This window comes from Colius striatus, chromosome 14 (assembly GCF_028858725.1).
Source record: "Colius striatus isolate bColStr4 chromosome 14, bColStr4.1.hap1, whole genome shotgun sequence".
NCBI lineage: Eukaryota > Metazoa > Chordata > Aves > Coliiformes > Coliidae > Colius > Colius striatus.
The window spans coordinates 13,666,632-13,681,062 of NC_084772.1; the positions used below are offsets into that span (position 1 = coordinate 13,666,632).

The 14,431-nt window shown below is 38.0% G+C and overlaps 1 protein-coding gene across 2 annotated transcripts in view; it reads right to left on the reverse strand.

Moving 5' to 3' along the window:
* Positions 1 to 14,165, reverse strand: part of CDH5 (cadherin 5) — a 30,273-nt gene extending 16,108 nt beyond the window's left edge. Inside the window, exons 1-2 of one of the 2 annotated variants that reach the window (XM_062007909.1) lie at positions 13,975 to 14,165; positions 3,486 to 3,547 (exon numbers count right to left, since the gene is read on the reverse strand). The gene's annotated coding sequence lies outside the window, so the exon portion shown is untranslated. The remainder of the gene's footprint in view (positions 1 to 3,485; positions 3,548 to 13,974) is intronic. The other variant, XM_010197655.2, reaches the window with a different exon arrangement.
* Between the last annotated feature and the right edge of the window lie 266 nt (positions 14,166 to 14,431).

Genomic DNA, 14,431 nt, shown 5'->3' on the forward strand with positions numbered 1-14,431 from the left:
TAATATTTTCGTAATAGTTGCCTCTCTGTTTATTAATGCTGAATTCAGAGCCTGCCATGCCCTCTGTCAGACCCCTCAGGGTTCTTCTCTCACTGTTGCTGAGAGTGATTACTAGTAACAGCAACTCCAGGACCTTTGGTATCCTCATACAGGGGCACTGCTTATCGGAAATTGAAGGTTCAAATTCATAATGAGTGTACAGTTATCTGTATAGGAGCTCTGGGACTGTGGCAATATCCTGATTATTTCTGAGGATCCATGCAGCAGAGGCAAACTCTTCTTAGAAGTAGATGGCCTGTACATGTTTCACAGTTCAGGCTTGGTTTGAAAGCTTGGATATTAATACAGAAAGTGCTAGACTGAATCTTTTAAAATATGTGCACATTTCAGCTGAAACTTCAGCTACCCCTTCCACTCAGCAGATCCATCTTTATGTCCCTATATATTTTAAGGTTACTTCATGGATTCCTTGCTAATAGTTGTCTGTCCTGCTTGGTAAGTTGATGGTTCCTTTGTGAATGATTTGGTGTAGTTTGATCTGCCCTCTGCTATGCACTGCATGTGAAACACAGACTGAGATAGAAGAGACTCTTGCAAAAAAAAAATGACTTCTGCTTTGTCTTTGGCATCTTCCAAAATTTCCTGTTATGGAAGAAGTAACACTGCACACTTATGCAATTTGCATATATTCTTTCCTAGGGACATTTGATGTGCATTGCTCCATAGGGCAGTCTGGCTCTGAGATTTCCTCTGTGATACCATGCAAGTTTTGCTTTTGGCAGCTGGAAGTCCATTGCTGCCGAATCTGTAGCTGAATCCATCACAATATTTAAGAATATCCTTCTTTGGCAGCACGTACAGACCCTTCAGAAGCAGGACCCTGCTGAGCAGTAACTGGCCAGGGGCACTGTCCTGATGTGAAGGCCATATTCCAGTGATGTTAGCTCTTGACAAGCTGTACTAAATGCTCTCTCTTTTTCTGGCCATGATAGTTTTCATTTCCAGCTGAAATGAAATGCCAGAGGTAGTATCAGAAGAGAGATGTTTCCATGCCTGAGCAGGGGAGTGCATTCCCATGGAGTCAGAAGCAGGAAAGTTTCTGAGAGATGACAGGTGGATGATATAAAGGGATTAGCTTTTCATTTCTTCTCATGTCTGCTGTGGCAGCCAGAACTGAGACAAAGAAGTTAGATGCACCCTTTCAAGTAATGACCTCCATAGCCACATGCTTCCAGAAAAGAGAATAGCACAGCGTGCACTGTGACCGATCTGTCCCAGGCAGCGCATGCTGCCGTGAGGTCCCATCACTGCTCTGCCTTCATGTACAGTCTCCAATGACCTTTCTGTCTCTGACTGATTAGACCAATAATTCAATCTTTTTTCTATTTAAGCAGGGACCATAAATGTTCTTTAAAGCTTGCAGTTTATTCAAATAGCTAAGCTTCTTGCCTTGCTCTTAAATTTTCTTTCAGCAAATGATGGGTTTTTCCACTAACATTATTCATTTTATGTGTTGAATTATTTTAGCAAATAACTCTTGGTCTGCAGGGTGCTATAGGCAGTTAACTAAGAAATTTTGGTATTCAAACTGATTTATGGGACACATGACTCATATGGTGTAGTTTCTTAGTTTCTTCTTGCAGATTGGTAGAATTATTAAAAAGATGTCATGTGGAGATACAATACTGTACTAATTAGATGTTTGCCTTTTACAAGTTGTTTTGGTAAGTAATCAACTATAAGGTCTCCATGTAATGAAAACACATTTGATGAAATATGAACATTTGTGAAGTTTTTTTGGTGGTATTTGCCTCTTATCTAGTTTACTCATCACTCTAAAATGTATATTAATGCTTATGTGAGGTTAGTTTAGTTAGCAAAGACATTTGTTGAATGCTTGCATGTTAAATAGACATTTCTGTATGGCGACTTTGCTAAATGAAGAGACAGTAGCTGAAATGATGTATTTTTCTGGTTGGTTGGACTGAAATCTTATGCAAATTTTTGAGAATTTTTGTTTTTCAGCATCTATAAAACAGAACTAGTGCTAGAAATAGTGATAAGAAGTATCCTAAGAGAGACATTTGCTTATACCAGAAAAGAAATTTAAAAATGTTTGTATCTGTATTTTCCAGATAATTTCCATACCTGATTGTCAGAAAAGTTGGAACCAAAATGATTATTGATGATTTAGCTGGAAACTTAATGATTATTTTTGCTTACAGTATCTCAAATGGAATCTGAACAATGTAAATGACACTGACAATCCCATGCAGAAAAAAGTATTTTTGTCAAAGCAGAAAACCTCAACAAAATTACTAAAAAATCAGTACTACAGAACATAATCTATTCCACTCCACAGTACTGAATATTTTGCTGTTTCAGGTTGTTAATCAAACCTCAGCTGTCATGCCTGCAGTCATGTAAATGTGGGGAATACTTAATATTTGCAGTACTGTGTTCAATCAATTGGGAGAAATATGGAGTTTCAGTGAGGGTGTTTGCTGAGCTTAACCTGCCCTTGCATGAATGCAGGTGTGAGTGAGGGTCCTGGCCCTGCTGTGTCCCAGGGAGCGGGGTGCTGGGGTGGGAGTGTGTGCATGTGGAGACATGCTGGCTGAGCTAAAAAAGAAAGAAAACTAAGGAACATTCTTAACAAAGGGTTAGGTTTTAGGTTTTTTGTTTTTAAAGTTGACTCTGGATAGCTTTAGTTTAGTTTGATAAGTATTTTCTGACTGTCCTTTCTCCTTGCTGTCTGATGCACCCCCCTCATTATTACCAAGTAACTACATACAAAGAAACAGCGTTGAATTTGCAGTGGATTAAACCCTGCAATATACAATAGACAATAATTCATTTTTTTTTCCAGATGCAAAGGATTTACTTTGATACACCATGTTAGCACCTCCAAAATTACTATGCTCAATGAAACCATGATTGATACAGAGTGCAGAATCTGACCGCGTATGAAGTAACAAAGTGACCCTGAACAAACCTACTGTACAGAATTCATTGTTCACAATAATTTCTCATCTGTACGATGTTTAAGACCAAAAGTAGACATGTGAATGCAGTGAGCATTAAGAAATAAAAAGGTAGAATACCAAACACAGGAGGGGAATAAATTATCTTCATGTCAAGGCTATAGCTTTGGTAAGCAGGCAAAACATTATTAAAAGAAAATAGTCCTTAATACTGCATTTCAAGGACCTTTCAATGGCTGTGCAAACATGAATTGATAAAGCTCCTTTCTCTACTGCAGCTAGATAAAAAGCAATATCCTTTTCAAAAGGAATGTTTGAAGCACAGAAGATTTAAATGTGTTTGCCATCTCCTGACAGTAGGCCAGGGTCAGAAGTAACAACAGTCTCAGATTTTGTTCTCCCAGTTCCTTCATCTCATAATTAGACAACGTTGCTCTAACCAGCTTCTAACAAACCCAGAGAAACACAGTGGCAAAGTAATCACAAAGGTATTATTGTTACCTTCACTCCAGCTTCTGCTTGGCATCTAGGTTGCAAAACTGATCCTCCTTCACTCCCTTGAGCTTAACAATGTGAGAAGAGTTGAGGGCACATTGTGAGTACAGTGAGAACAGGAACTAGGATAGGTCTTCAAACTTTAGTAACATCACAAAAAACTAAATAAATTGTGCAACAGTTATTGCATTTTCCAATGTAATTTGTTTTAGATGATTATTTGATGTTTCTCTTATTCCTTATTAAAGATGCCTTGTCCCATGTCTTCAATAGGGTACAATGATTCATTTAAAAATAGGCCTTTCCTGAGAACACTGTGCTGCTTTTCATTCCCAGCTTATTGAGCTGATTTAAAAGACCCTAGTGCCTGACTACCTGGTATTATATTTTTGATTGTCCTTATGTCAATTTTATGCATCTGGGAAGTGGTTTCTGCTGATGACTAAACAGTCTGGAGTGCAAATGCCTACCTGAAAACTGATTATAAAATGACTTTTATGTGCATGATAGTACCTTTGAGTAAATAGCCACTTTGATGACTAAACAATCTGAAGTGCAAATGCCTGCCTGAGAACTGATTATGAAATGGCATTTTATACTTGTGATAGTACCTTTGAATGAATAGCCACTTCAGCAATATCTCAACTAAACTTGCTACTTTAAAAAAGCTCCACAAGTCACTCAGTATTGTGAGAGTACTCTTGCCTGCATTTTGTACTGTTCAGTTCTTGGTGTTGATGCTGCAGCACTGTATATCAGTATAGCTGAGGCTGTAATTCAGCTCTTCTGATTTTGACTCTGGTTTTGACTTCCCATATTCTTTTTCTAATCTGAAAGTTCTCTGTGTTTTCTACTTTGAGTCCTCACATTTTCTGAGGAAAATGTATTGATGATTTTTTCCCCTGTCTGTTCAACTCATCAGAAAATTCTCTCCTAGATGATACAAAATACCACTTTGTCTCATGGGTGGATGGGGTCCTCAGCCAAGACAGATGCCTCATTTCAGAAATGAAGAAATTTGGTTATAAAAGATCTTTAAATACTTACTATGTATATGTTAAAGATCCACTGCCTGGTGGAAAGGAGACAGTCAAATTAGTCCCCCAGTCTTTCTGTTATTTCAAATACTGAACTGGCTAGAAGTGAGGGAAGCAAGTACTGATTTGCCTTTCGTTTGTTTATTTATTTAATTAAAGAAAAAACCCCACAAAACACCTCCAAGCTATTGAGTGAGTGCTTATGCACTGAAGATGAGTGAACAGCAAAAATGAAATGTACCCAAATGTCCTCCCAGAGCTTCCTGACATCCCTGCTCGTATTTTAGCAAGTGACTTTGCTGACTTCAGGATTAAAGTGATGCAGTAAATATCGAGAAGGCTATATGAAAAGGCTGAATGTGCACTGAAAATAAGAAATGGATGGTCTAAGAAGACATTTGCTGTAAACAGAATGATTTTAGAAAAATGAGTGAGGAAGGAAGTTTTAAGAGGTCACAAAGGTCTTCTTTGTTCCTTGCCAAGAAGCTTTTATTAAAAAGGAATGTATAGATTTGCAGTTTATTTGCTAGAAGTCATCTCATCACAAATCTGAAAGAGAAGTAGGGTGAGTCAGGTGCAGGATTTGATCTTGCATCAGTAAATTCTCCTGACTTTACTGTAGTTTGCCTTACATTAGTGATGTGCCTGATAATATTTTAGCTGGATATATTAACAAAAATAAGTGGAGCATGAGTGGGGAAAAACTAGACTATAGCAGGCTTTGCTTATTTTGGTCTATGAACAGTGCAGTACTACAGGTGCAGTCAGCCATCATAGTAGGCCAGAAATATTGTAATTGGTGTTTTTGTCCATCTTGGCTCTGAAGTGCTCAGAATCTGACCTGTTATTTGCTGTCATGAGCTGCAGGACAAACAAATAATTTTGTTGGTGTTGCTGTTTCAGCTCACTGTTCCTTATGGTACTAACCTTCAAAGGTATCTTTGTAACTCTATCAATAGGCTCATAACATTTACTGCCCATTAGCTCCACGTGCAAGACAAAATCATCATCTCAGTGTGGCTCACAAAAATCCTTTGCTGGTTAAATGCTGATTTAGTTAAGAGAATTCAGAAGCAAGTCTATTGGACAGCACCAAGACCCAGAATCTCAAAGGTGGGAGGACAGTTAAGTTTTATTACTTTCTCTCAACTTCTAGTTAACCTTATCTTAATGTGTATTTTCCAAAAACTTAGAAAAACATGTTTGCAGTTTGGAGAATGCTATCTGCATTCCTACATGACTCCTGTCTGATAAAAAATGGATTAGTTAGAAAACTACTGAATGTGTGTTGCTGGTGTAGGTTCAGATTCAATTTTCTCTTCACAAACACACGTTTGTTTGGCTTAGATCTTGATTTACCTGTGCATAACACCCATACAGAATCACTTCTGAATTTGGTTTCTGTTACAATTCAAGGAAATGTCAAACATTACACTTTTTCAGGGCAAATTTGGAGGAGATGGGCTGATAGATTGTGCCTAATTGTTCTGTGTATTTTATGGACTGGTAGCCTTTTCTGGATAGTGTTAGTTTGTTTGGGGATCTGAGACGTTTCTGTTTGTGGAAATGAATCCCATGCACGATCTAATAAAACAAGTGAGTGTGTTTCTGTGTACCTGTATAGTATGTACAAAATGTGGAACTTCCACATAGGTCAGACAGAAGCTAGGGTTTTATTTTTCAGGCAGCATGTCAAAAGTTTTACATAGTGAAAATATCCAACCAAGAGGAGCTGCTTCTGTGTTTCATGTGCACATTATAATTCCCAGTCTAGTCTTTAATTAAATCATTTTTTCTATTCATCTATAATAACCTGGTTTTAATCTGGATTTTTTACTTGCAAATCTGATAATCAAAAAGCTAATTATATATGAGTTGTAGTTATTGGGCTGGTTTCTTCATGGATTTTAAGGAAGCATTATTTTAGGACTAGGTAAATCAATAATTTTTGAATCACTTGTTGAAGTGACAGTGAGGATTTTTTGCTGTGGTAACGATGACGTATGTGATGAAGATAAAACAATACTTTGAAACCATTAATGAGTGGTGAGAGCACTGACTTTCTTCTCATCAGATCAGTTATGCAGTCTAATTGTTGTTGTAATAGATGACTGTTTTCTTTCCATATGAATCTCCTGGTATGTCTAGCAAGTAAGAAATATGTACTAAAGTCTATCAGAGCCACACTGAATCGTTAGGTGAGTTTTAAAAATCTTCCTAATTTCACACTCTCTGCATGCAAATCGTTTCATGCCAGGTGCAGAATCAATGTATTTACTCATTTTTCATGATGATGTTATTTGTCATCACAGAGGCTGTAGAGATAGTTGAGAGCTGATGATAACCAATTTGAAACTGAACAGATGCAATACATGAAGCACTGAAATATCTATGTTCTGATGCTGATAAAGAGTTCTTACGCTGGCCATGGTACTATAGTCATATAATGTGTTACTACAGAAACTGTCCTTGAAGTGACCCCAAGATAGATTAGAATGCTTTAAAGAAGAAGTGAATGATATTGTCCAGTCTTTCTATAGAAATATGTTAATACAAAGTATAACAAGGGGTAAAATGTGCTTAAGCACAGTGCTCAGTATAAACCGAGTTGTGGTGTATTTACATGGCTGTGAATCCAACTTGTTTCTTGCTTGCTTTAAGCCAGTTTCCTTTGCTTAACACACACTGTGTTGACCTCATAGGACAGAGGTGCAGGTGGCTCAGTACTGAGCCTATCTCATCCCCAGCACCTCACATGCTCAGATAATGGTGTTGATTCTTGAGAAGCAAGGATTTGGGTGAGAAGAGGACAAAAGAGTCCTCCAAAAATGATTTGTCTCATCCCAGTGCAGAATTGGAGCAGTTTGGGTATATTGGAGGTGTTTGTGATCATTGAAAAGATTTCTCAGCCATCTCTAACCAACAGCTTTGTTTCCTACAATAATTGTGTGCACATAGCAGAATTGATCCGTTCTTGATACTGCTCCTCTAATTAGCTCTGCTGTACACAGAGATTAGCCAAACCTGTCACTGAGTGTTTAAGAGTTTGGCCATGCTGAAACAAAATAAGGTATGCTATGAGAATAACGTGTTATAGTGCATTTTCCACTTCCCCTTTGTTTCCAGATGAGGCCTTGGTATCAGACAGACTTCCTAGCAAAGGGCTTCAGCTGAGGAGCTTTAATTAAGGAAAAGTCTCCATCCTTTGAAGAACTGCATGCAATAAATAGGATATTTTTTTTAAGTACAATAGAGCTGTGTTTACAGCAGATAAGATTTTTTTGGACATTTTCCTTTAACAAAAGCTCAAGAGCAGAAGTGTCTGTCTTGAACATAAGCATCATGCCCAGGTCGTAGTAATTGATATTTATTGCTCTAACAGTAATCTGAAGCAGAGAAACCATGTTTATCTGGCTGTGAGCTCTGATTCCTTTGTCCAGGTTATTCTACTGGGTAACTGAATGCATTAGTATTTCCTCTGAAAATTAATTTTGTGGCAGATAAAGAAAGCATGTACACATACATAAATCTCCTGTTTTCTGTCTGGGCAAGGAGCTCAAAAAACAGGGTGTGTCTGAATATATTTTGTTTGGCAATTAGTATTCAGTATTTTTCTCCCTTTATAAAATGTCTAATTCAAATGTCAGTTCATTCTTCTCTGTTTCCTGCCCTTATTCAACTAGACTTTCAGACCAGGCTTAATTAACTTTAAGACCTTTTCTGCCCACCCCTATAGTTACAGTCTTTTCCTGGAACATTTCCATTGTTATAACCTCCATGTGTTTTGAGATGATACACATGATATTATGACTGCTCTTATGAATTTACAATGAGCCTTTCAATATTTTACTTACAGCTTAGGTCTTGTCAAGAAAATCTCATCTTCAAATCAAAATAAAACTGGGGAAGCAAATTTTCAGCATACAGTGCTGATAAAGGGAAGCTGAAGGGTCTGAAAATTGAGACCTCAGACACAGGGAAGCTTAAAAGGAAAGCTGTTGAAAGTTTTGTGAATTTTTAACTTTTTTTTTTTGTTAGCTAGACTTTTTTTCAGTGTGGATTTGTTTCCATGTGGGACTGATTGTGATTTAACAGTGTTGTGTTTTGCTCCATTATCTATGCACTGGTTCAAGCAGATCATCAGCCTGATGAATTTACAGCCCTAGTCCAACAGGGAACCTGCACCCACAGAGAGCTGCAAACAGATTGCAGCCATAGTAGGTGCTAGTTCAACATGTAAGACATGATGGCAGGAGTGACCTTTTTTTGAGACATGCCATGCTCTTGTTCACATGTGGTAAGAAGTCCTTGTGAAAGTGATAAAAGTGAGAGCTGGGAGTTTTCAGCTGCCCGACCCAGGGGCATTTCTGCTCCCAGGTCTTCTCAAGCCAGCACCAGGAGCTGGGCTGGTGCTGCTGCCTGCTGGGACTCACTATGGCAAGCACTGGGGAGCAACTTGCATCCCCCTGGGAGCTGGTGGCTTGACATTAGCCTGACTGTTTGGGAAGTTCTTATTCACAACAGTGCTGCACTTGTGGGTTTGCTACCTGAATCCAAAACACAGCTGGAGATATTTCTTATTCCACTTATAAGGTGGGAATTTTTTTTCACCTTAGTTAAGGAGAACACTTATTTCTCCTACAGATCATATTTTAATCATGGTCACTGAAATTCCCTTTCTTGTGTGAATGAGGCATTGCTCTTCATTTAAAGAAACCAAAGATAGGTCCATATAAGGTAGGTAATACAGCTCACCATTTCACAGCAGGAAAATGATGCAGGATATTCCAAAGAGAAATGTGCCTCTTTCTTCCTGTTTGAAACTTAAGTCATCTCTGAGTGCAGTTACTGGAGGATTCAGTTAAATAATGCTACAGATGATGAAGCTCTGCAATAGCTTTGTCACTGTCAAGTTCACAGGATTGTTTTTGCAAAATGAACATATTACAGAGAGTGTTCCTGCTTTTTGTGCTCTCTATGACCTTGCTTCTTAATTTCTGTGCTGGATATGTGTTTTAGGTGGAGTGCATTGGTAATCTGGGTGATACTAAAATGTCCGTAGTGTAGCAATATTGGTTTGTGTTTTAGTGTTAGTGGTGGACTTGGCATGTTGGGTTAGTGGTTGGACTAGATCTTAAAGGTCTTTTCAAACCAAAATGACTCTGATTCTGTGACAGCTGAGAACCCTATATTAACAGTACTGAGCAAATAGACTACTTCATCGTAGGCTTGGGTTCATAGATTAGGTGGTGAAAAGTCTGGTACCTTATTAGCAGTGGTGATTGATTGACCTAACCCTAACATAACTGAACTCTTTCTCTTGCAGACAGATCACATCTATCTAAAAGATTATGACAGTAAAAGCTAGTAAGATAATGCAAATCTCCAAATTCAGGTCTAGGACTGGAGGTAGAGGGAGGGAGTATCCCACAAAAAGAATGGAGAAGCTAAACTAAAGCTCTGCAAGTGGAGATCGGCTGATGATGCTGAATGTATCACAGGAACAATTCCCATCAATGGCAGGATTTCCTATCATTTGCATGAGAGCAGCATTAGGGCCTTAGTCTCCTCAAGTGGTATGCTGAAAGGGAGACTTTGCACCCCTAGAAGATTTCCAGAACACAAATTCCCAGCCAATAGGATCACAAAAGGAAAGGGAAAAGGAAGAGGGATCCTACCAAAGCATTGCTTAGAAATGTGGACAAAAGCAGAAGGAATTCAGCTGTGTCCTTCAGACATACTGTGGAAGTGGAACTTCCCTTCACACTGTCACACACAATAAGGATGAAGGCTTGTGTGTGCTGCAGATAATCCACCTTGCACCCTGTGGATGTTGACAGGTGTTAGGGCGACCATTCCATACGTTACTGATGAGCTTTGGGAGGGAGGAGAATGCGGAGAAATGGATAACTTCCATGGGGACAAAGCCAGATGGCCCACTACTAATTTGTGGAGACTGATAGTAGTCTATTAAAAATAATGTGCAAATAGAAATAGAAGGCTCTTTCTTCTAAAGTTTTGTCAGAGGATGGTAAAATCCCACAGGAGCAGAAGGATTTTGGTAACTAGGCTGGGACAATAAAACTGATTTGGAGAATTTAAAACATTTCTGCTTTTGATCTCTAACTATGGTGGTACACTGTAATTCCTTGCACTTCAGATGCAACATTAAGGCAGAAGGGTACTCTTTCCACTGGTCTTTTGGAAAGATTCCTGTACAACAGTGTGTACCAGGTGACTGTGCTTGTCTTTTCTCTGAAGTGCCAGCCATTTTTCACTGCAAGTTCAGGACTCTTTCATGGATGATGCTTAATAATGCTTTCACATACAGCTTCTAATATGTTGAAAGATGTTTTTGCTGTCTATCTCACACAAAAATACTTGGCTGGAGAAAAGTCTGCCACAGCGTCTGTTCACCTGCTTCACTCTGGTTTACTGATTGTAAATCTTTACTTGGATATACTCAGAGCACCAAGACTGAAGTGTAGGCAGTGTGAACAACTGCAATGGATGGATAGGCTTCCCCTCTGCCCTTCCTCTGTCTTTGCCCAGCCCCAGAAAAACACACGTCTTAAACTGTTCCAGTTCCTGTGAATGTGGGTTTTAACTAGCACCTAGGAGGGCTGAGCCCCAAATCTTTCCACTGGCTGCCCAACATATAGGTATAGCAGGATATGTACAAATAGACTCATGGCACAAATAGTATCCATCTCAGAAGTATGTTACAGAGAAAGCTTAAAATATTCAGCAAAATCTTACATTTGAAATATAGCTAGTTCCATGCTTATTGACAAATTTGAAATTCAGATCAAGATGAGTGGAGCTCAGGTTCTCAAAGAAGAAAAGGTCTAATTTATATTCTTGCACTGAAGAACTGTAAACAGTTTCTTCTTAATTTTTTATTAATGGTTTTATGTTTTGAGATCAGAGTTATTGCAGAATTTAGGAGGTAGGTGACACATGCATTGGTGAGTGATAGTCACTGTCTGCTGTGTTCAAGGTAGGAGGGAAACCAGTGATGTCACAGCTAAACTTTGAGGGATTTTTGATTCATAAACCCACAAGGATAACAAAAGGAAATGCCTTTGTTTTTAAAAAATACACCACAACATTTTAATGGCCAACAAATTTCTCACAAAAACAGAGAACTTATTATTTTCTGGCACTACATTTGAACCTTTGAATTAAACTTCCAGAACCTGTGCAAACACCAGAATTATGAACACATGACAAAAAACCCCATGAAGATTCCTTGCAGAAAGCTCAACTGCTAGAAATAATGTTACCTTTATTCTGTAAACATCTATTTTTTAGAAAATAAAAACTGTTAGCTGGCCTGATTTAAGCCTGTGTTTCTGTGCACATCTACCCTGAGGAAAAAAAAAGGTCAAAAAGTTTTTCTATTTTCCATTTGAAATATTAATTAAAGTAATTGGTTTATGGGTGCACAGTAAAGTTCTTTGTTCTGTAAGTGCTATAAATCAGAGGACCTTCTAAACTATCCCCAGTGATATTTACCTATATCCTGTTTTCCCTTCTGTTTTGCTCAGCAAAGGCAGGATGTGAAGCAAACCTGGCAACAAACTTGTTAACTGTTTAGGTGGAACTTTTTCTGCCTAGGCTGCCTCTTTAGCACCAAGCCCTGCATTGAGCGCTCTGCAAGCCGCAGATTACTCAGCAACATGTAGCCATTTCATGGTGTAATTTCAGTGTTACCATTTGTTTTAAAATATTAAGAAGCGGTTTTAAGATCTTATGTTAAAGAGCAAAGCTTTGGGAAATTCTTCTTGTTGCAATGCAGTGCAACTGTAGCACTCCAAATAATAAAGCCTTGGTTTGTGGTCAAAGCAGGAATGATTTGTTAATTGGGTATATCTTTTGCTTTCAAATTCATTTTGTTTAGTGTTTGTAATTTTCACATTCTTCTCTATAGTATACTGTACTAGCCTAAGGGTTTCATGTGCTAAATTAATCGTGTGTCCTTTTTCTCTTGTTGGTCACCCTTTATGTAAGGATAAAAAGTAACTCCTGGAGATATCGCAGATGAATTGCAAGTCAGCATTTCTGTGATTTGTTTCTGGAATATTGGTTGTTTTTACATGGCACAAATTAACTGAAGATGAGAAGCTTTTGTAAATCATTGGAGTATCCTTGCTTTTGTCTAATATTTTTTCCTACATGAACATCTATAATACTGTATACTTTTACAAATGCTGATATAATGATTTATAATCAGTGGAGGCTGGGACATATTGATTAACTATACCTTTGTTAACTGCAGCAGCAACAAACTTTCAATGTTCTCAGTAGCAAAGAATGGAACAGATTTTCTGAGAGAAATTCATCGTCTTCCATATCTTTTTTTCCTTGCATTCCTTTCTTTCCTTTATCTTTATTACAGTGTGACAACCAACACAGCAAGGTACTGTGCACACTGACAGTCTCACTATTGCAGAATAGAGTTCTTACAGAAAAAACAGTATCAATTCATCTCTTATGCATAAATGCTTTGTCTCTGCAAGCTGCATAGCAAACTTGTAAGCTCAGGGACTTGCTACACTATCTTTAGGTTGAGATGAAAGGCTTTTCAACTAAGTTTTTGTATGAATCCAGTGGTTATAAAATACCTCATCAAAAAAAAAAAAAAAAAAAGATTATTTTTTGACCACTGAGATCCAGAAACTTCTAAAATAAGAATTTTTTATCGTTTAGAACAGGAGCTGTGAAACCTAGTAGTTCAGGGTTAGAGTGCTAAAGTACCTGGGCCACTTTAAACTTGAGATTTAGGAGACCAAGTCACTGACATGTTTATGTGAACTCCCTGAAACAAATCTGCTAGCAGGAGAAATATGCCGAAGCTGGCTAGTATACCTGGTGGCTTTCACTTCCTCTTGGTATTGGTCACACACAATAAAGCCATAGTACCTTCAAGACAGATTCCAGTCATCCACCACTTTGATAAAACATATTGCATGAAATCACAGCAGAGTGTACATTTGCTTGCTCAGAACAGCACTAAGCCTGTAACTGTCCACACTGACAAGTGGAACCCTTTCCCAAAGGATTTACAGGTGCAGTTTGCAGTATCATTTCTGTCTCTTTTCAATTATGAAAAGTGTCCACAACATAATCTAAATATTACAAAACAGAACTACAAAAAAGAATAAAAAGTCTTTTCTTTTAAACACTCTGGGAATAATGTGGTATAGCCCAAGAAAGCAGAACTTCTCTTCTTCCAATGCCAACTGTAAACAGCTCTGCTGTTGTCTGTACTTAATTTGGTTTAAGTGCCATCAATGTTAGGCCCAAAGGATTCTGTGGATATGTATAACATTCATAGCTTGTCTGATGGCATTTCTTAAATTATTTAAGAAATTAGAGGAGATTTTTAGTAGAGGCAAAAGACCTTTGAAATGAATGTCATAGCCGAAAGACAGCAAATACCATTTATCCCTTACCTGAGTCAGAGCTGGTGGAGCTTCGGTTTGTTTGCAAATCAAGCAAATTAAAATCAATAGTATCCCAAAATGTTAAGCAGTATACATAAAATGAAGATCAAATACAAAAATCCACTTCTCTTTTTGTTAAGCAATACTGGGAGTGTTCAGCTCTCCAGTCTCCAAGGTTTTCCAGCTGGGAGTCAGCCTTTTCCCATCCTGCATCCCGGCATCCTGTTATTGTTCCAAGTCTTAGTAATACAGTGAGAAAAGGGAGTGGAGGAAACAAGATAAACTTGGCCTTATTATTGCTATACCTACTTATTTGTTACTAACTCTAATGAAGGAGCTAAATAAAAGGAAATTGACTCTGAGAGAAACACAAAAGTTGGTATGTTCTTTAGTATCATTTAATAAAGAATTTTAGGAATTAACAAACATCTGAATGGTACTTTAAAGGATATTTAAGTTACCAAAT